This window comes from Pezoporus occidentalis, unplaced genomic scaffold (assembly GCF_034315485.1).
Source record: "Pezoporus occidentalis ecotype Australia unplaced genomic scaffold, CSIRO_AGI_Poc_V1 ctg47, whole genome shotgun sequence".
NCBI lineage: Eukaryota > Metazoa > Chordata > Aves > Psittaciformes > Psittacidae > Pezoporus > Pezoporus occidentalis.
Genome location: NW_026915802.1, coordinates 3,376,692 through 3,397,447, shown reverse-complemented (window position 1 = coordinate 3,397,447; position 20,756 = coordinate 3,376,692). Strand labels below are relative to the sequence as shown.

The 20,756-nt window shown below is 37.0% G+C and overlaps 1 long non-coding RNA gene across 2 annotated transcripts; it reads right to left on the bottom strand.

Annotated features, from left to right (window-relative positions):
• Nucleotides 1-977: 977 nt before the first annotated feature.
• LOC134172787 (uncharacterized) lies at nucleotides 978-19,712 on the bottom strand. 2 transcript variants are annotated; one of them, XR_009968013.1, is made up of 3 exons: nucleotides 19,372-19,712; nucleotides 15,514-15,711; nucleotides 978-1,319 (listed from the first exon to the last, which is right to left on the bottom strand). It is a non-coding gene; the product is annotated as an uncharacterized LOC134172787 (long non-coding RNA). The 2 variants fall into 2 exon arrangements; XR_009968014.1 differs by lacking the exon at nucleotides 19,372-19,712 and having other exon boundaries at nucleotides 15,514-15,902.
• Between the last annotated feature and the right edge of the window lie 1,044 nt (nucleotides 19,713-20,756).

Below are 20,756 nucleotides of genomic sequence, written 5' to 3'. Positions count from 1 at the left end.
AGCCAGGCAGATGCTATGTTTACCTGTATCTTTAGTTCTGGCTTGGTATGTGATGGCTGCAGTGACATTGAGGTATAACAACCATTTTTTATGTACATATATCATGAATTTGTTGTCAGCCATTATGAGCTACCCAATCCCTCTCTCTCATTTTTCTTCATAACTGTATGTCTTGATTCCCACAAATAAAACCATAATTACTGCTGCTTTTGCTTAACATGATTTATAATTTCTATAATGATAAAGTCTCCCTTGGTAACAGTAAGTACTTAGCACTGAGTTGCAGTACAGTTCTTCTGCATCAAGCTTTCCCTGCTAGAGACAGGCTGTCTGTAAAATAGACCTTTTTCTACTCTATAACAACACTAAGAAAATACATAACCAGTGCCGCCTAATTTTTGCAGATTATGGAAATAACTTTATAAACACTTTGGTTTAAGCAGTTAGCCAGAGCTTGAGATTATTTTCATTAGAGGAAATGAATGATACAAGATATTCTTTGAGAGAAGGATGTTTATTTATGAAGGAAACATACCAGCTTCTATTTCTCCAAACTCAGTATGGAAAAAAAGCCATTTTGGGTCTTACTTTCTGATTTTCTTTGTCTTGCTCATGACTTCCAATTTTTCCTCTCCTATCATACCTGTGCCTGAGGATACCTGTCTCTCCATAGGATTACATTTACATCTGCATCTTCAACTTCTCTGCTGCCTTTCTTTTCAGTTTCTAAGTTCTGCATATCTACAGCTTGCCAAGTAGTCCCCTACTTGGTATTCTCAGTCCCAGAAAAAAATGACAAAGGTGCAGCTGGACAATGCAGCTAAGTTGATGTAACAATCACCTAACATCAAAAGGATGTCCTATTCCCCTCACTCTCTGCTCCCAGTGACCTGTCCTTACCCCTCTTTTAAGCCAACACCATCACTTACCCAGCCCCACAATGAGATTGTTTATGGAGTCAAACCATAAGAAAACTCTTCATTTTTCTGCTTTAATTTTCTGTCATTGTAGTTTCCTGAATCAGTTCACAGCTTGGCTAGAGAAATATCAGAGACGGCAAAAGAGAATCCGCGGGAACACATAATTACAGTTTGGGGGTAGAGAGGCTCAACCGTAACATATCAGCAGAATGAATTATTACTCATTTTCCCATGGGCAATAGGCATTTTGTAGCTTTCTCACGCCACAACACTCTTCTCATTTAACAGAAAGAATATTTAGCAAGCATGTCTGCTTCAGGAACAGCACAGAGTATTGCGGGTTGTTTGGTTCTTAGCTGAGTTCAGCTCTACACTGCACCAATGCGCAGGTCCTGGGACCTGTAAAGAAGATGAAGCAACAGAGGTAAGCAGTGGGAAGGAGGACTGCGGGCATTGACTCATTCTTTCAGCAAGACTGCCCAGGAAAATAGAAGCGTAAGTATTATATCTAACAAGGCAAGAGATTAGTTCAAAAGATGATTTAAGAAATAGAGTTTGGAAACTTTATTGTAATCCAAAACTTTCAGTGTTGACTACAAACAGGGTTAGGCCAAACCCACCGTATTTGCAGGAAGAAAAGTAAATTTTATGATTCAGGCATGGATTCAAAACCAAAATTTTGTCTCTGCTTTTATTACATGCCCAACCAATATCCTTAAATTCTGCAAGTAGCAGGAATTAAAAGCCTAGCAAGAGGTGAGAGACTGTGTTCCAAGGCTTCCTCTTACCCTAAAGGCCATGCTCACTAACTTTGTAATTACATAATATATTTGGGTGCCCTATAATGCAATATAGCAGAAAGGCTTGTGAGTTCCCTCTGATTTTATGCCAATATAATCCAACATTAGATAACAGTCAGTTAAATGTAATTCATTACAGTTTTATTATGAACTTTGTCCCCTTTTAAAGCAAAAGCATTTACTGCAGTATGAGATATTTTTAGATTAAAGAGTGTACAGCAAAAGTAACCAGCTTGTAAGTGAAGACTTTTTTCTAATGTAGACCTAGGTTATGACTTCAGGACCAAACACAGTATATCCATGACAGAAAGAACTCTGAAAAGGACACTGGGCAGCTTCCCAACTTCCAGTTCACTCTGTTTTCCCTTCTCTTTTCCCTTTCCCACTCCTTGTTTAGTAGGTGAGAAACAAAATATCAATTTCTATAAACCTTTGAAGGTTAGCCTGTCCTGTCTGTGAGAAACTGAACATCCCATGAAAGAGAAGAAATCCGTCTCCTCCTCTCTTCTGTCTCTCCAGACACAGACAGTGAAATGATTTCACAAAACCTTTCCATTTTGATCCACAATCAAAGAATTTTTCAAAAGGTAAGGTGGTTGTGTGCATGGAAACGGCAGGGAAGGAGCTTCTCACATTGCCCTATATAACGCAAGCCAGCACATGCATTTCTTGCATGAGCAACAAGACTTATAGTAGAGCAATAACAATTTGGAAGTTCAGAATGACACAGAAAGGAAACATTAAAGATTTTTTCAAACTAAAACAAAAAAAAAGGTGGGGGAGATGTTATGATTCTTTGTCGCAGCATCATTCTACAGTGAAATTCCATACATTTCTTTGTAGGTATGGCTATGCAAAAGCTAAGCGGGAAAATGAGACATGGTGAGGCATTTTCATTTATACATACTTCAGGCATTTATTTTCAGTAACTATTGACTTGGGCAAAACTTCAAAGAATGAATAAGACACCAATTTTGCAAAGGATGCAGTGGCACTATTTAAATTGTTAGTCATTAGTACTTTTTATCCTACAGTCCTAGCTGTATTTTTTCACAATTTGTTTCGTCCTTAAAGCTGTGATATTGTGCCACCCTACTTGGAGGAGATAATGATGAAATTAACCCAGTTATTGAATTACCACTCTCTGGAAAGATCATTTCATGTATGGGGAGGGGTAGGAACAAATCAATTTGCTCATCAATTGATTAAAGGTGAGTTTTCGTATGCAGCATTTTTAGAGGACAGAGAAGATCAGAAAGAACTTAGGGAAGTCAGCACCTTCATTGCTGTCAAAGTGTCTACACTTGTACCATGACAGAATTGAATTGTTAAGGAGCCAACATTCCTGTTTGTTTATACACTAAAAAAAAATAAATTATTGTGTCAGTACTTCCTATCCTTTTATAAAAATTGTGCTTTAATTCATTGAAATGAAATGTACCTTTTTTTCCACTATTGGGAAAGACAAATACTCAACTGAATAGTCTTACAAAGTTTTATTGTTCTTTATTTTAGCTGAAATTCAATGTCTAAAGAAAAACTGAATTTAGACACCTAGTCTCTGCCTATAATCATAGAGTCAATTAATCAATCCAGAAGTTAAGTGAGAACTTCAGTGGGATTTATTAATCTTTGAAAGGTTAATATGAATTTCTTCTGTCAGAATGTGAAAGAAAGCTAACTCAGGTTAGCTTGGCTCTCATAAATGCACAAGTAAAAAATAAATAAATTCTGATTAATTTGTACTTCATTATTTGTGATGTACGTCATGTACATCATTCACCTTTTCCCTTCTAACTCATCAGTAAAGCCTTATCTATTTCTAAAATATGAACGCTACAACATGTCTGAGAATATATTTCATTTTGAAGGACTTCATAAGAGTCATTTTTATTCAATACTCCATCTGTTAGTGAACACAATAGTTTGCCTATGTAGTTTTAATTAACTTCTGAGGAAACTGACATATTTTTATTCTCAAAGAAAGAACCATATTTACAAATTATATAAAACTAAACATAATAAGTAAACCTAAAAACTAAGTTTAACAACTGAGAAAACTATTTTTTGAGCTGTTCTACACTTACCCTTGACAGATACCACAATGAAGCTGACATTTTCATGTCAGCCTTTTACAAACTGTTAATATGCCTTGAAAACAAATTATTCAGTGACCAGCCAAGATGAAAAACTGTTAACAGAGTAACTCATTGACTAGGACTGTTTGATATTGTGAAAACAAGAATATATCCCAAGAACAATATTATTTTCAATAGTGGTCAGACTGTGCTGCACATAATCAACACTTACAGGAAAAACATGGGATAAAATCCTTACCTGGTTACATCCAATGAGAGTTTTGCAAAGAAATTCAATTATGTGTAGAAATTCTACCTATAATTTTTGCTCCCTGTTTTTTCAAGGACAGGATTTTATAAGGAGCATATTGAGCATGACTGTTGGAAGAGCTAGTCTGCATCACAGCAATGCAACTGAGGTGAAGAGAATTGAAATTTAAAGATGTAAAGTTATGGTACATAAGGCTCATTATATATGAAATTAAAATAATCGTGACTGGACAGCTATATTTTGTGTGCTGAATCTGACAGTCAACCCTACCAATTAGGCAAAAAGCAAATCAGAGGGCAGATGTTCCCAGTGCATATACTATAACAGACCAGTTTTTGATTGTACAGCTTTGTCTCAATTTCTTGCTAACGTTGGCAGGATTCTGTCAGTTGATGAAAATACTATTCTTAATACACTGCAAAGTATTTAATATTTAAAAATAAGATTCTTCTACTTGCTGTATATGAAGTTGAGAAATGACACACAAAATTAAAATTCAGGTGTTCAGGTACCTGAGAATATATGTCAATGTAAAATGATATTACTCAGTAGCCTTTTAGTTAATACACTATATTAGGTTTGTTTGGGTTCTTTTAATATTGCTTTGGAAAACTTTTGCTTGCAAGAACTTTGTAATAATTGAAAATACATTCAATGACTTTTAGAAAAGGAACACGCAGTGAAATCAATAATGGACACCAACCAATGCTCAAAAATCCTTTAAATAAATATTTGTCATTTCCCAGAGAAGTGGCTTTCAATAACTTTCCACAGATAACTGGCTTTTATTTAACCGTTTAAGGCCACACCTATGAAGAACATTTTTTTTTGAGTAGATAAGACTATCCACGTTTATAGCAGACCTTTATATGTGCTTTAAATTTAGTCATATTTACAAATACTGTCTTGAGAATATATGTTCTCCTTAGCTGTCAGCAGTAAGAAGAGGCTGTGGGTGTTTCCTATCATCTTTGTAGAATGCCTAGCAAAAGGCAACAATTCAGACTTTGGACGTTATTGCAATGCAGATTAAAATATGAGTAATACCACCCCTTAGGACAAGCAACGATAATAAACTTAAAAGTCCATATAATTAATAGTACAACCTAAGATAAAATATTATAAGCTTCAGAACATGTCTTTCTTCCTAACTGATGTTAATATGCACAGCAAACACAGTCCATCAAGAAAAAAAAAAATATCGAAGACATGAAGAGAATATGCAGAGTACGAATTGACAAATACTGATCAAAACAAAACAAAGTTGATGACTGGTTGGGAAATCTGAAGGCTGGAAGTTTTGCCCAAGGCCAGTAACTTCCTCCAATCATTATTTCCCTCAGGAAATATCTTGTTCCAGAGGGCACCAATCCTGGAGCCAGTTTGGGTTTGCTCTTTTGATCTGAGATAAAGATTTTATATGAATGTCTTCACATTGGTAATGGCAATGACACAAGGTCACTCACTCAAGACATGAAGTTTCTGGGGAAAAATATTACTTGAGACTATGTCACTTTTGCTTATTAAAAATAAATAAATAGCAAAACTGCTTGCTTCAAATAGAATAAAGTAAAGGAAAAGTCAACATTTATCGATGCTTAAACATTTCCAGAATCATTCTGGTGAGATAATGGGATGTGTTGTTGATTTTCTTTTGAAGTAAATGCAATCAGAATTTGAACCATCTACTCAATAAGTTTGGAATCCTGCTTCCACAAACTGAGATTCTGAAAGCAAATGTATTTTTATATATACATGAAAGGCTTCATTTTGGAGACTAAAATGGGGACAGTTCTGAACTAATTCCATTATGCAACCTAAGGTCAAACATTCCTTTGTCATTTCAATACATGATGGGTTGGCTACATGGGCTTATTCTCCTTTTAACTTTCACAGCTCCCCCCCCACCAACTCTGAACGTGCCAGTTCTTGGAAGCATGCTGAAATGTGACTGGTGACGGTAAATTTAGACTACTCCTGACAGAAATATTCTGCTCAGGAACAGAACTGAATTATGAAGTTTGATTGCAATCCAGATTTGCCAGTGGAAATATTTTTTATATAAAACCACCACTGCTGACACACTGTTTTCACATGTCTTTATTTAAAAATAAAACAAAACTGCATTTACTCTCAAGACATTACTTTGAAACGAATGGCCAAAAGTTTTCACTTTGAAAATGAAAATACATTCTCCAGCTTTTTTTGCAGCCAGGGTTTAGTAACCGATTCAATGATCCCTTTAAATCTGTAAGTTCCACACATTAACTAAAAATCACCAAAAAGAACAGTGAAACTATTTTGAACCTGAATTTCAAACATGCTTATGGCATTTAAACAACTAAAACCTTTAGACACTATTAAGAAGGGGAAAACGAGAGGAGGGAAAGATCGACAAAGATCTTTCCATATTCTTTTCTGATTTCTCTAATTTTTTAGCTATTTTGAATAGGCTGCTCTTTTTTATTTCACACTATAAAAAAATTAAGTAGAATTTACTACCTAAAAAAAGTGAACTGGCAGGCCCACCATTTTTTGAGAACACTGAAAAGGTTTCTGAGAAAAAAAATTAAAAAAAAGAATATAAAAGCTGTTAATACCTCAGGTATGTACTGTTAGCAAGTACTGCTAACAAGTATTAATAGCAAAGGTAATCTTAGCAAAATAAGTAATATGCACTTAAACTTTTTAACAAAGATATATAAGACATATTAAAATGACTGTATAAATTTGTAATTTATTATGAAGCATCAGATAAATGTTATTATGTCTGCTGTAGCAACACAGTGTCTTCTAAAGCTCACTTTTTTTCTACTTTAAATGGAAAAATAATGCCAGAAGGTATTTATTGGTTAATATTAAGAAATGGAAAATCATTCCCCCCTAACTGGCTATTATGTATAATTAGCTTTGGAGATTATTCTATTTAAGTAGCTTTGTCCTAGGATTTTATGTTTCTTTTGCCCTACTAAACCTGGATCCTACGTAATGTAATTAAAATATAATATACTTCAAACTGAGACCTAGCAACAGGAATTTAGTCACTGACAACGTTGTAGGTTGTTATTCCTAACCGATGAGGCATTTTGATTTAATTTCAAGCTACCAGTATACAGGTGAAGCATGCTTTATGGGCAGTCCTGCAGAGGGAAAGCTTCTCTCTTTTCCCAGAACAGACATAATGGACATAAATAGCATATAAACTTTTTCCACATCATCATGTTTCCCAACAGGACCACTTCTGAGCTGAGAAGTTTTGTCTTTCAGTCTTGTTCAATTTTTATGCTGTAGAAAAGCATTGCCTGCTGTATGCTGTGTACAGGTGGGGTCTCTCTGGTTCAGATCAAGTGTACCAGTTCCTAGGTCTTTTCACATTATCATGTCTCAGGCTTCCTCTTCTAAATCTTTCCTGAAGAAAGCACTATAAAGAAAAATAATTGCTCTCTTTCTGGGATACTGAGCTTGGTTTAGTCCTGCTTAATTTTTAAATTTTAATTTCATTTAATTTTGGTAAATTAATTTAGGTGAATGTTTTTCAATGGGACTACCTTGTCAAAGCCTAAACAAGGCTATGTGTCTTATTTGGTTTTTAACATGTTAGCAGGTATTTATCTCATAGTGATTACCTACCAGTTGATAGTGAACATGGAAGATTGGACTTGATTACTGTCCAGTGGACAAGACACTGAGCTTTAATGATGCTGTCTTTAGGACTCTGCTCTCTTCCTCTTCTGGAGGCCACTGAGGTTTGCTCTGACATGTACAGAAGACTTCAGTAGCTCTCAGACAGATTATCTGCATTTTTCTTCCTACTTAAATCACAAATATCACCAACTGTATGTGGCAAAAAGAGCATTTAAAGAATTAGTCATCAACGGTGAGATTCCAGTCTAAATTTTTTCTCCCAGATTCTGGTCACCTAGAAATCACCCAAAGCATGTTGACCAGCCTCTGAATAAAAATACCCCTCCACAAAGGTACCAGAACTACCCGGAGATAGAAAATACTTTGAAAGAAAATTATATCTTTCCTGATTAAAATACCTAGGTAAGTATCGAGAGATGGAACTCTGGAATGGCGACAATGAAGTAATTGTGTAAGAAGTGCTGACTTAAAAGAAATGCTTGATGTAAAACATTTAGATAAACTTTATTAGGGAAAAGTTCTCAGCTGCTGTTCTTGGCCTCTTTTTTCTTTTCTTTTTTTTTTAATGTTCCTAAGCATGTTTGTAAATTGAACAGTCATTAATTTATATTCATGCAAGATTACATCTGAGATTCCTACCAGTTTCCTGGTACAAGCATATACATATTAAAAAAAAAAAAAAAAGAAAAGAAATATTACACCTGCCAAATCCAAAACCTACCTTTATGTCCCCAGGTGAAAGCTGAGGTTAGGAAATTGAAACTTTCATGTACAAAAAAGATGAAACGCTCATCTTACACAAGAGGCAATAAACTGACTCATGCATGAAACTTATGTTCTTCAGCCAGTACTGCTGTGAGTAGTTTGCAAGTCTCTTTACCTGAGAATGTAAAGATTTCTTCAGGTGTACACTTAAGACAGAATCCATGCAAATACTGCTGTTACACGTAGTTCATTCACAAACTTACCATCATTTACATGTTAAATTAAAGTATTCTTACCAAAATGACTATTTCAGCATCTTACATTTCTTAAATGTATGAAATAGCTGTACATTGTTTCATAGCAATCATTGACTTTTTAGTAAGTGGCTGCTTAATTTTTACGTTACCCTCTTTTTACTTTTTTTTATTTTCCTGCAATGGTGAATTGCTACATCCTCCAGATTAACAGACAAATACAGGATATAAATCTGAAAAATTATAAATTATGAAATCTTTGTAAAAATAAACCGTATTCTAGAATAATACAATATGAAAAATGCAGCTACTGCAGAGTCTTAATGACAAGGAATACTAAGGATTTTAGCCACTCTCTGGTAAGTGCCGTGAGTGTTGTCCAGCAGTCTCACGGGACCTAAATTAAGGCTTAAGAGAACATATTAAGTTTATTCTGTTACTCAGGATGATTAGTCAGCTATATGAATTCTGGGACATTCCTACTGCATGAAACTGAAGGAAGGTGCACTGTTAGGGACATGATGAATGCTTTCCATATTTTATAGGCAGGGCAGAGGACAAAGTGCCTTTACCTTTCCCCAGTGAAAATGACTTGTTTGTCTCCTGCAGATGTAGTACAATATCCACTGCCAAAAAGCCCAGACAAACCTGATTTGGTGGTCCTTCCATCAGCATGAATGCTGAGCCAGCCTTGACTTTCAAAGGCCTCACACAGCCAAGAGAGTAGAAGACTGGTGAACCAATGGTGAACTGCAGACACCTCAGTTTCTCAGTTATTGAACTTTCTTTGCTATCTAGTCAGCTGCCCAATCTTATGCAGCACAATTTTGTGCACTCAGTAGTCAGGAGCTGATGGCCATGGTACAAAGAACATCTAGCACAAGGAGTGCTTGGTCCAATGACTATTCATGCAATATTGCATATACACAAACACTTTTGTAGTGGGGGCAAAGATGCAGAACTTCTCTATCATTAGTCCATGCAGTAATTTCCTTCTGTCTCTTGACCCTCACGTCCCTCACAAGGAGCTTTCCCAGGTGCCCTGAAAAGTAGTCTCCTGCCAGAATATAGCCTTGAAATTAAGGCACTGCAGAGGAGTTTGAAATTTAATGTGGACGGAAGTCCTCTAAGAGAAACAGAGCCTGAATCTCTTACATTCTTAGCGAGTAAACCCCTGAGCCCACAGATCATATACTACAGTCTGAAAAAGACTAGATTTGCAAACTCAGAGCATGTTGCTTCCTATATGCTGAATGAAGACAATCTGTTAATATAATCAAGGACCTCATTTTTTTCCCCATCTTTGTGCCACTATAATCAACCACACAAGAAGAACTCTCCGTGAAATCTTCCTGTGAACACAAACCTCCCCTGAGTTACATTTTTCTGGATGGAGAGCAAAGAGGTAACCAATTGACCCTCTGTTCCTTGGGACCCCAAACACTCACGTTGCAGTGGAAGGGAGGCAACCTCCCACAGGGAAACTTTATCTGTGTTTTCAAGGAAAACAGGAGCTGCACTACATTTCGCCTGAAGCACCACCAGTAAATGTGCTTCAAGAATGCTTTCCAGAGCAAAATGAACAGGCTAGAGTAGTGACTCTAAAATCTGATCAACTGTATGTTATTCTACAGATGCTGAAAGTCCAAGAATGTTTTAATTTTTAAATGGTGTTTCCTTAAGTGTTTAAATTATAATTTTGTAGATGAACACTATAGTGCTCCACTACTGTTTAGGCTGAAGGTTCGGCTTCCCTCTCAATTTAAAGTTTGTACTCCTAAATCTGATAAAAGTTTCTTGTGAATCCAATGCAAACCTGGTTACAAGTCCACAAGGTTATTCAGAAATTCTGTTGCAGAGCCAGAAACTAAATCCAATGCTCCTAAAAGACAGCTATGTAAACACTGGGTGTTTTAGTTGGAAAACTGAACACATTTTTCAGTTTATCCTGATAGTAAAAATAGTTAAAGTCTTTCATGGATGCAGAGGGGTGTGCAGCATGTATGTTGAGAGAGAGCATGTCTTTTGCTGACCCAAACCTTTCTTTCAACTGAAAATCAATTTTTTCAGCCAAAGAAAAGGTTCTTTAACATATTTTATGACTTTAGATAATTTTAAAATTCAAAAAGAGAGCATCATTTTAAAATGCCAAAACATTTTACATTTTGTCTGATAATTGTCAGAATGAACTATTTTGACCTCTCCTTTTTTATAATGTATTTATTTATTTATTTATTTAGTGAAACCATTTTAGAGCAAGAAGCCATACCCACAAACACTCTTATTTCCTGAAAACTGCTTCTCATTAATTTGGTGTTCTCTAAAGAAACTTCTTCATACTGTGAGTCCAAAGATAGCTTCCTACACACTGAACTATTTTTTCTTTTTAATGAGTTGCTGATATTAGAGTTATTCTCTTCTAAAAAGTTCAGCTGTGCTACCATCACCAATATTGGCCTCAAAGGCCTTTTAACTTTTAAATTAAAGAGAAGCTTTTAAAAATTAAAAGAAAATCACTCTTTAAGGCATTTGAAATTTTCTCAAGGAACCCTTATATTAATTAAGACGAAAAGGTTCTTTTTTATTTTTGAATCAAGCCTAATTATAGTATCTGAAAGTACAGCTTCTTTGAACTCCTATTTTTTTAGGGGAAGGGAGGAGAAGATCCTCAGTATTTTTTTCATATAAAACCAAGTTTTGTTCTAATCACATTTGGTTAACCAATTTTAATGGAGTTTGTGCTTCCTTTATGTTCCTAAGGGGTATAGAAGAAAATAACGGGGTGGGGGGGGGGGGGGGAACAAAACAAAAACAAATCAACCAACCAAAAAAAAAACAAACTACAACAACCCACAAAACAAAATAAGTAAAAAACCCCAACACCCCAAACCATAAAGAATGCCATTTTTACTGTGAACTGTTCTAAGGTAAATTAAGAGGTTGAGTCATAGTAGCATTTATGAACCTTAAAAGCATAAGGTACTGCATTCAAACGGGACTCTAAAGTTCCTGGTTTTCTAGGAAACCTGCTTGATCTCAATGGGATAATCTCAAAAGAAGAGGGCTCAGTCTTATCTTAAACTTCTGGATTGACTCAGAATTCAAGGGTGATTAGAAGCTTCTTCTGCTGATACTTCACTGTATTTATAATTGACACTGTGTTATGGCTCACAGCTCTTAACACAAAATGATTTTTCATTGTTGCGCCCACAAAAAAAAGAGAATTCAAAGGGCAACACCTATCAGGCTGATTGTGCTTTGGCAGAGCCTATTGCTCATCTCTGTAGAACAAGCACCATTCTCAGAGCACCACTGCAGCACCAGGGCATAGCTGAGGATAAGGCAGCTTGTGATCATGTACCCAATTAGCTTCCCTATATTCAGCCTTGGAGCAATATCCCTTGTCAGCTCTGACCTCTTCCTCTGCTAAATATCCCACCTAATATCTTCCAACACCCAGTGTAGTGACACACTGCCTCTATCCCAGACAGGAACGCTCTTAAGGAATGCCACCAGGTCAAAGAACAACATACAGATCTCCTGGGGAACCACCACATGTTTGTAATAATCTCTACACTTCTCTGTTAACATTGTGGATGTGTTAAAACCTGAAAGGCATTGAATGAAGTAAGCAGCCAAGGCTGAATCACGCTGCTGAAGGAGAAGTGGTCTGGGACAGAAGGAAATATGTACTGGTGAAAACTAGTGGAATCTTTTAGCTCCTTTATCTGACTTGTTAAAATGTCACCGCAGCCAAAGGCAGCAGTCTGTGATCCCAGGGTGACAACACCTACAGTCCAGACAAGAAGGAAAAGACATCTGCAGATGTCTTCAGAGAGGCTGTGCCTGACAAAAGCAAGGCTCCTTTGAGCTGCAGACACAAGTTCAGCCAGAACTAGAGACCATCTACACATGTCACATTGGCAACAGAACAGCCTTCAAATTATAGACCTGAGTTACTAATGAACTTAAATGTTAATTAACCTACCCAAGCCTGGAAGAAAATGTTACATTTTGAGTTGTAAAGTCCCCAGATGAATTCATTCAGTGACTTTTTCTGCTGTAAGGGAGCAGTTACTCACTTTTGCCTGAGTTTATTCATCTGTGTAATGAAGTTCATGATACTTAGAAATATATCCCCCAGCAGCTTGGCAATGATCTTTTAAAATGGCACAATTCTGAAAAATGCTAAGTATAATCATCCCCATCACTGTGCCCACCTCAAGTAATTATCACATTGCAAAAAAAAAGTACTTCCATTGGAATAATAATACAATTTATTCATGAAGGGATTGGTTTGTACATATGTCTCAGTCTTCGACAAATATGAAAATACAGTGAGCTGAAGTTATCCCGTATTTATCCAGATTTAAATTTTAATGAACAAGAATGCCATAAGTTCATGAAATTTTTAAAACCAAAAGATGAATTAATACACTTCACAGCCCTTCATGTTCTGGCAAAAAGTATTGTGCAGACTTTGAGGTAAATAATGTTTAATTTAATTACTTAGCTGTATACTGCATCCATTTCAGTTCAAGAGAGGCAGTGATTAAAATGCAGAGGCTTGGAATCCTAATATCACTGTGCAAATTTCCCACGTATTATCATGCAATCATGTTAAAAACCATATAAACTACCACAATTTTGCTTAAGAGCCTGATTTTATTCCAATTTACAGGTGTCAAACATGGTCTTACAACACATACATAGCTCCTTCTCTAGTGCTGATATGCCTGTCCTAGAGAGGCACAAAACTAAACTAATATTGCAGCTTTTGTAAAGTCAGAGGAACTGTTAGCAAATTCAGTTGCTGATGAGAAGATTAAAGCTTCAGACAAGTAGGGAATTACACTGCCTGGGATGTGGGCACATCCTATGACTGGAATAGCAGAGAATGCAGAAAGTGAGGACTGCTCTGCTCCATTAAACACACCAGGAGTGTGAAGGTTAAAACAATCCAATGTACTTTAAGCTAGTAGCAAATGTGGGTTTACTGCAGGAAGCATGAGAGGGTCAGGAAGGCCATTGGCACTGCCCACTGCAGTAAATGTGCTGTATGGCACCAGAGGGGCAGCTGCTGCGCTGGCCAGCTCGCTGTGGCCAGGCCAGCACTGAACACTCAGCTGCTCGCACCGTGGGCCCAAAGCAGCAGTGCAGTGCTACCACTCTCATTGTCTCCACCACAAACAGGAAAAGCCAATGGCAGTCTTTAGCAGGAAGCTGCTCTAGGAATGCTGTTTCAGTGAATGGGCTGTAAAAAGCCTGGGTCCCACACAGGCAGTTTCTACTGCCAAGGAGGAAGATTGAAAAACAAGGCTTCTGCTGTGCCTTCTGCCTCAGTCCAGCCCTTTGCTTTCAAAAACATAATATCCACTCATTAAATCCTAATTAAAACTAAACCTTTTAACTCCCTCCTCACCATCCTGACTTACCAGCTGCCCAGGTTCTCACATTGCTTTCAGCCCTTCCTGATTCCTCAGTGCACCCTCATCTTCTTCCCAACAAGGTGAGCAACCCTGAAGGTTTTGCTGCTGAAAGCCTCCTCTCTTCCAACATTTCTAATCATTCTCCGGTATTTTTAGATGGCAAGCCAGAAGTTTCACTGAACAAGAAAAGAAAGCAATTTACAGCTTCACACAGAAATAGCCACTTCCAGTTCGGGGTGGTGTTTTGTTTGTGGTTTTTTTTTTTTTTCTTCCTCTTGATTATCAACACGTTTGTCGTTTCTCTGTAATTTATTCATTACCTTTAGTCGAGGAATGTGAAAGGGAGGGGTAGGAGCAAAGGAGATAAGTGCACTTGTCAAAATGTGAAACAGATGCTCTAACAATGATTGGAGACAATTAATGTTCTCAGTAAGTACTAACAGGCAAGGTCCATGAATTGCTTCAAATTTTTGCATCAAACAGACTTCTGGAAAATGGAAATACAGAAGCTTTATTTTCCAAGCACGTGAGAGCATGTCTTACTTGTAATGAGCTGTCCTAAGGAACTTCACATTGCTGCCTGGAAGTGTGGCTGTTCCGATCATTGCTGGACTAAATAATAACATAGCAAAGAAGGGGGAACTGTGCGGCTGGTAACAGAACTAACAAACCTGTCACTGCTTCCTCCTCTGGTTCAGACTCAGCATGCAAAACAAAGCATTTAGCACGTGTTTAACCTTGAGTTACTCAAAGTCAATAGCACATAAGTATGCACTTAAAGGAAGCACATACTTTGTGATTGGCAGGGTAAGCATGCAAATAGCAACAATCTTTGCTGCACTGGCATCCTTTGTTTCTTGCTCAGGAATGACCCTCATGAGACAGCCCTTCAATGAAAGGCCACTCATCTGGTCTCCCATCCAGCACCAAAAAAAAATCAGTACAGCCAAGGAGTTAGCATCAGGCTTCAGTCTGTACCACTGTGGGGACTGCTGCTGCAAAGCCAATTACAGTAAATACGTAAGACAGAAAAAAAAATAAAAATCAATAACGAATAGATGTGATCTACTTACTAATATTTGTAATAATATAGTTCTATGCCACATGTAGCTTTCATCTTCTCTCTCTGCATTCTGTCAATTTAATTTTCCCTTCTGCTGTTCTGTTATCTAAAATGATCAAACACCTACCATGCCCTGGAAAGTATACCAATTCAAAGCTGCATTTAAATCTCCTTGAACATGCCTGTCACAAAGTTAACTGGAATAAACACATATTTGATATCATATTATTTGAATTCTTCTCCAAGCCTAACTATCATCCACCACAAACTTTCTTTTTACTCATTTATATTCTTCTTCCTCTCACTTTTCCTCCATTTAGTCATTATTGATTAAGTAATAATACCAACCTGAGGTGATCTTCCTCCTCTTCCAAACCTTTTTCCCAGTATCCCCTCTCTGCCAGCTGGGCAGGTGGAGCAGGGGTGCACACAGGGTAGCTGCTGATTCATTTGTCCTTTCAAGGACTCATCCAGCTGGGTTAAAGAGACTTCTTCACCAGGGAGCCATACTCAGGCCCTTGGATTGAAAAACACCTATCCAAAGGCCTGTTATATACAATATATAGCAATGAGTTCTATGTTAAATATAAAATAGCATATTTTTACATGCTATGACAAAAGAATACTTTTTTTTTTCCCGTTTGCCTTAATCCTGTTACCATGTCTATTATAAACAAGAGAAAATATACATCAGCCAGATCAGACCATAACCAGAGTTTACTTAATGGCAGCCAGCAAATGCTCTAATTTTTTTTCAGTGCAAGGACTTCAGCCCTACTAGGCATCAGCACTACAGGAATTTAGGACAGTGCATACATTAGTTCATGGCCACTATTTCATAAACTCTGGAAAGATTCAGAGCCAATTGGTAAGAAAAATTGATGTCTGCAGCAACAGGAGCACTAAAGTTTGATCAGCATGTAAATCAAGAGCTGATAGAGAAAAGTAGGGCAAAACAGGAATCCTGGTCATCCCAGTATTACTGTGGTTTGGGTCTTGAGGGTTTTCTAAGGTGACAGCATTCAACTACTCTAAAACGAGCCAGCATGCTAATTTTCCTCTCTAGCACCTTATCTTCTGGAATGAACCAACTATCCAAACATACAGCTGATTAAACTGAATTGCTATCACTGGCCCCATATCAGGAACAAATTTGATTCAGGGGATACATTATTCTTTCAAATGCTGGGGTATGACATTTTTAACCATGCAGATGTGACTTAAAAATATTTACAGGGAAGCCATCTGGGAAAGGAAAAAGTATAGTTTTGCCCAGTTATTATTAGCATGTGGCATCCATGCATGGTATGCAATATGAAAACAGTGTGAAAAAATCCACCTTCATAAAAGACAAGCTAGTTCCTCTGCATGCATGAAATGTGTAGTCCAAATACTGAGGTAAACTATTTTTCTTTCTTATTCACAGACACATTTATTAGCAGAGTTAATAAGACAGTCTTTGTCAGAACATACTGTCTGCTGTCAAAATCTAAGGATTAACATTGTATTGCATGTTTGAATAGAATTACTTTCCCATAAGATTTGCTGTACCAAGTTAGTTACATGGTCCAGTAGGTCTGGTGCCCGGCCAGATGGCAATAAATAAATGGCATATAAATAAAATTTCAGAGAAATGTTTAATTCTGGGACACCATCTCACTACAAAATGCATTGTATACCTTGATAATTGTTGCAGTACAGCACCTGGAAGGAAACAATTCCTTCCGACCTCTGCAGGTAATTAGTTTATGCCCTGAAACCTGGCATTTGATTACCTTTATCTGCCAGTCAAGCTGAAACACCCACCGTTACCAGAGATTCTTTTACGATTACAACAGTTTTATCACATATCCGATTATGATAAGGAATAGTAAAGCATTCAGAAAACTCTGTAGTAACCGAAATGATTTAGATTTCAATAATAAGAGCTGGGTAAAGAAGCATGTTCTCCCACTCCAAATCACTCATAAATATGTAGACTCTAATAACTAATTATCTCAGATTTTCAGGAGATTATTTTTCTGGGAACCTGTCAACAGCGATTTTCTTTTAGATGTAGTTCTAGCTTCTCAGATACAGTCAGTTCTCGGTTTCCAGACATTTGATAAATACCCGGAGGAAGATCTTTTTTTTTATGTGATGTGTTTCCCTCAGTCTGAACTAATTAACTGCTACAAATGTGGAAAATATCTATTTTGCCATGGTGTTGAACTTTTTAAATCTTTCCATTTGGAAGATCAGATCCAGTCCAATCAAACTGCATGCCACCTGGCTCCTCCACATCACTTCTTGCAGTGGAATTAAATAAAATTATCATTTCCAATTTGAAAATAAAAGTGGAAAATAATTATTCAGCAGTGACTCGGATGGCCCTTTAATTAGGGCTTTGTGTTCTCCCAGAACACAACTGGTTGTAGTTTTGTGCTGGGTTTCAGCTCCTAAAAGTGGCAAGTGCTGTGGGTTCTTCTGGAGAGGCCTTGGGAGGTGGGGGAAGCCAGGATTGGGTTTTTTACCCCACAGCATCCCCTACTGTTTCTTCTAGGAATGGTACTGATTCACTTTCCCTCCGTCCCGGGGAAGGAGAAGGGAAGGCAGTTGCCAGGGCTTTCCAGCAGACCTGTCAGCAGGAGAATCACCGGTGACTCCTTAAAGGAAAACTATTGCCCAATAATTCGAAATAGCCTGTGTTTCAGTACCACAAAAATAGCAATGCCTAACCGGAGTAGCAATTTTCTGGGGAGCCTTCACCACGGCAAGAGACGCTTGCTAATTAATGTAAACCAGACCATCTCAAGCCATTGTGGTTTCCCCAGCAAGCCGTATTCCCCTGCAGAACATACAACCATGTTTCAGTATGTGACAGCTGTGAGCCCCAAATCTGCTTCCAAATGTGCATAAGAAAAAATGAGGGTTTGAATGCACTTGAGATTTTTTGTTTTATTTTGTTTTGCAAATACCTGTATGCCTACTCAAAAATGTGGAGCATTTCTGAATGCCTTAATACTGAAAGGTATACTTACCAAATCCTTTTCTCCCAAAGGAACCTGCAAATGAAAGTTTCAATTTGCTTTTCTAGGGGTATTGAATTTTTGATTTCTGTATGAACAAAAGTTTGCAGAATATATATGCAGGTGGAGGCAGGGGTCTGAATATGCATCTACTGATTTCTCTGCATCTTGCTTTCTTTACCTATTAAATTGGGTTAACAGTACTTCTGCACCTCCCGGGAGTGTTGTGAAATCTTACTCATTAAAGTTTGTATAGAATTTTGAGATCCTTTATGGCAGATGCTACACAAGTGCAGAAACACATCACTTGATATATATGAATGGCAATTCACTCACAGCCTCAACAGTGTTCGGTAAGGGAGTAACTGAAGAATATCAAATGCTGCAAGCTCAAATGAAAACGAGCTCATCAAAATAAACGATTTACCACAGGCTTCCAAGCACTCTGCTTCCTGCAGATGAGATGAAGAGTTCATCCCCTTCTCTGCTTGACAACAGAGAATAAGCCATAGCATTGTATATCACGAACAGTGGTTGTAGCATTCTTCTCTGTTGGAGAGTTTCACTTTATTGTACAGCCCCATTAACTGATGAATGGAGGTCAGAATGGTTCATGTTATCATGGTGAGTACAAAAAAAACTTGACCCAAACATGGAAACTAAACAGACTTTCATCATGAAATGCTAGTATTGCCTTATTAGAGTGTATTTCCCTCCATTTCTATTCTAATCATAGGAAAGAGCTTATGGAAGGGAATTAAAAAACAAGCAAAATGCAACGAAACAAAACAAAACAAAAACCTCAAACCAACTAATTTTTTATTTGATGGAAGGATCCACTTACATTTCTGTTTTAAAGAAGGAAAGATTTCTGCAACCCCAGTTCTGGGAAAAGCAACCAATCTGAATTCCAATCTAACAGCTACCCAAGCCCCTTCTGCAGACAATCTAGCTCCTTGGAGTAGCAAAGTCTCTAGCAGATTCATCATTCCCCAGCGCTCCTCAATTTCTGGAATAATTTTTTTTCATAAACTAGGACTTTTTGATTCTGCTGAATCTATTCAAATTTTCTGTACCTATAAACCTGAAACCTAGACTGCATAACTGACCCAATTTGCCCTTAAAACAAAAGAAGTCTGATAATGAAATTTCTAACACTCACTTCAGCTGGACTAGAACTAGCTCAATCCCATCTTACCTTGTGACTGGCCAGCTATGTTACAACTCAACCCAAGGTGCTTAAAAGAGCAGCTTCAGCTGCATAATTAGAAAAGTGAGAAGAATTTTAAACTAGACCAGGACACAGAGGTTTTGGAGTTATTTTTTCTTTATCCAGACCAGTTCGTTCAAGTCCAGGACAGCCCTGTACCCCAGCCAAGTTCTGTAACTTGAATCGATCTTCATCCTGAGCATCACTGTAGGTACCCAAGAGGGAAATACTACTACATGCCTTAAATAAGGGTGCTGGTCATAGAGCCCAATCCAAATTACTTTTCAGTCCGAGGCAACCTTTCAAATACCTTTGAATCAAGATCTTAGTTTTTAACTAATTTACTAAGCATATGGAGCTTCAGAAGCCAAACTGGCAGATGAGAAGTGCAACTTATTTCCTATACACCTTTTACTCCCATTGATTTACCAGATCAGGCTGAATGAATGATTTTAGCTTGAATCTTACCCAAAATTCAAGTTGTCTGAATGATATTTTTACCAGAAAGTTGGCATAAATTATTTGTAAACAAAAGAAAGTAATTCTGAAAACTAAGGAGGAAGATAGTATTCCCCTTCCCTGCCATCTTTACTTTAGAAATTGTTATTTATTTTTTACCTTTTTACAATTCATGAGCAAGTAATGTATTACTTTCTAGTGCTTTCTTTAAAGGAGATCAATTATTTCTGTTGTTAATTACAAGGTTTTCTTCTAATTAAAAGAAATTATAAGGCATTATTCTAGTCAATAAACTAATTGTGGTTATGGCAAATTAAGGAAAAGCCATCAACTGATCTTGAGACCATGATTTAGAAAACTTTAAGGATGTGATTTTTACACACCTTGAAAAAGCAAAGAAATTTTACATGCACTTTTAGTCACTGTTTGGAATGTACAGAAGAAATATTAGTCCTTTGAAATTAGCATAGTGCCTCTGGAAATTTCTACCTGCATTACCTACATTTCACTTGGTGTATCCTTGTAATGTCATTTTGGTTGGATCAGGACAGGAGCACTGAATCTCTATTTTTATTGCACTGTTGCTCTCTAAAATTCCATTCCAGGTAAATCAAAATCATTCCAAATAATGAAAGTGGTATTTTTTTGCTTTCACAATAATTCCAAAAAAAATAATTTCAAGTGCTATGAAGACTTTCATGAATTCTCCCTTAAAAATACTATAATCTTCATAATTACAGAAACAAAACATGGTTTTGACAACTTGGCAAGGGGCTAAGAAAGTTGCATTAACTCTACTTTGCAAATAAAATTTTGAGAAGTAGCATAGTGTGGTGTTTTGTTGGAAATGAATATAAAGTTACTAGCAAGTCAGGCTTGAATTCAAAAGCAGGAGCTTCAACTGCTGCTTATTT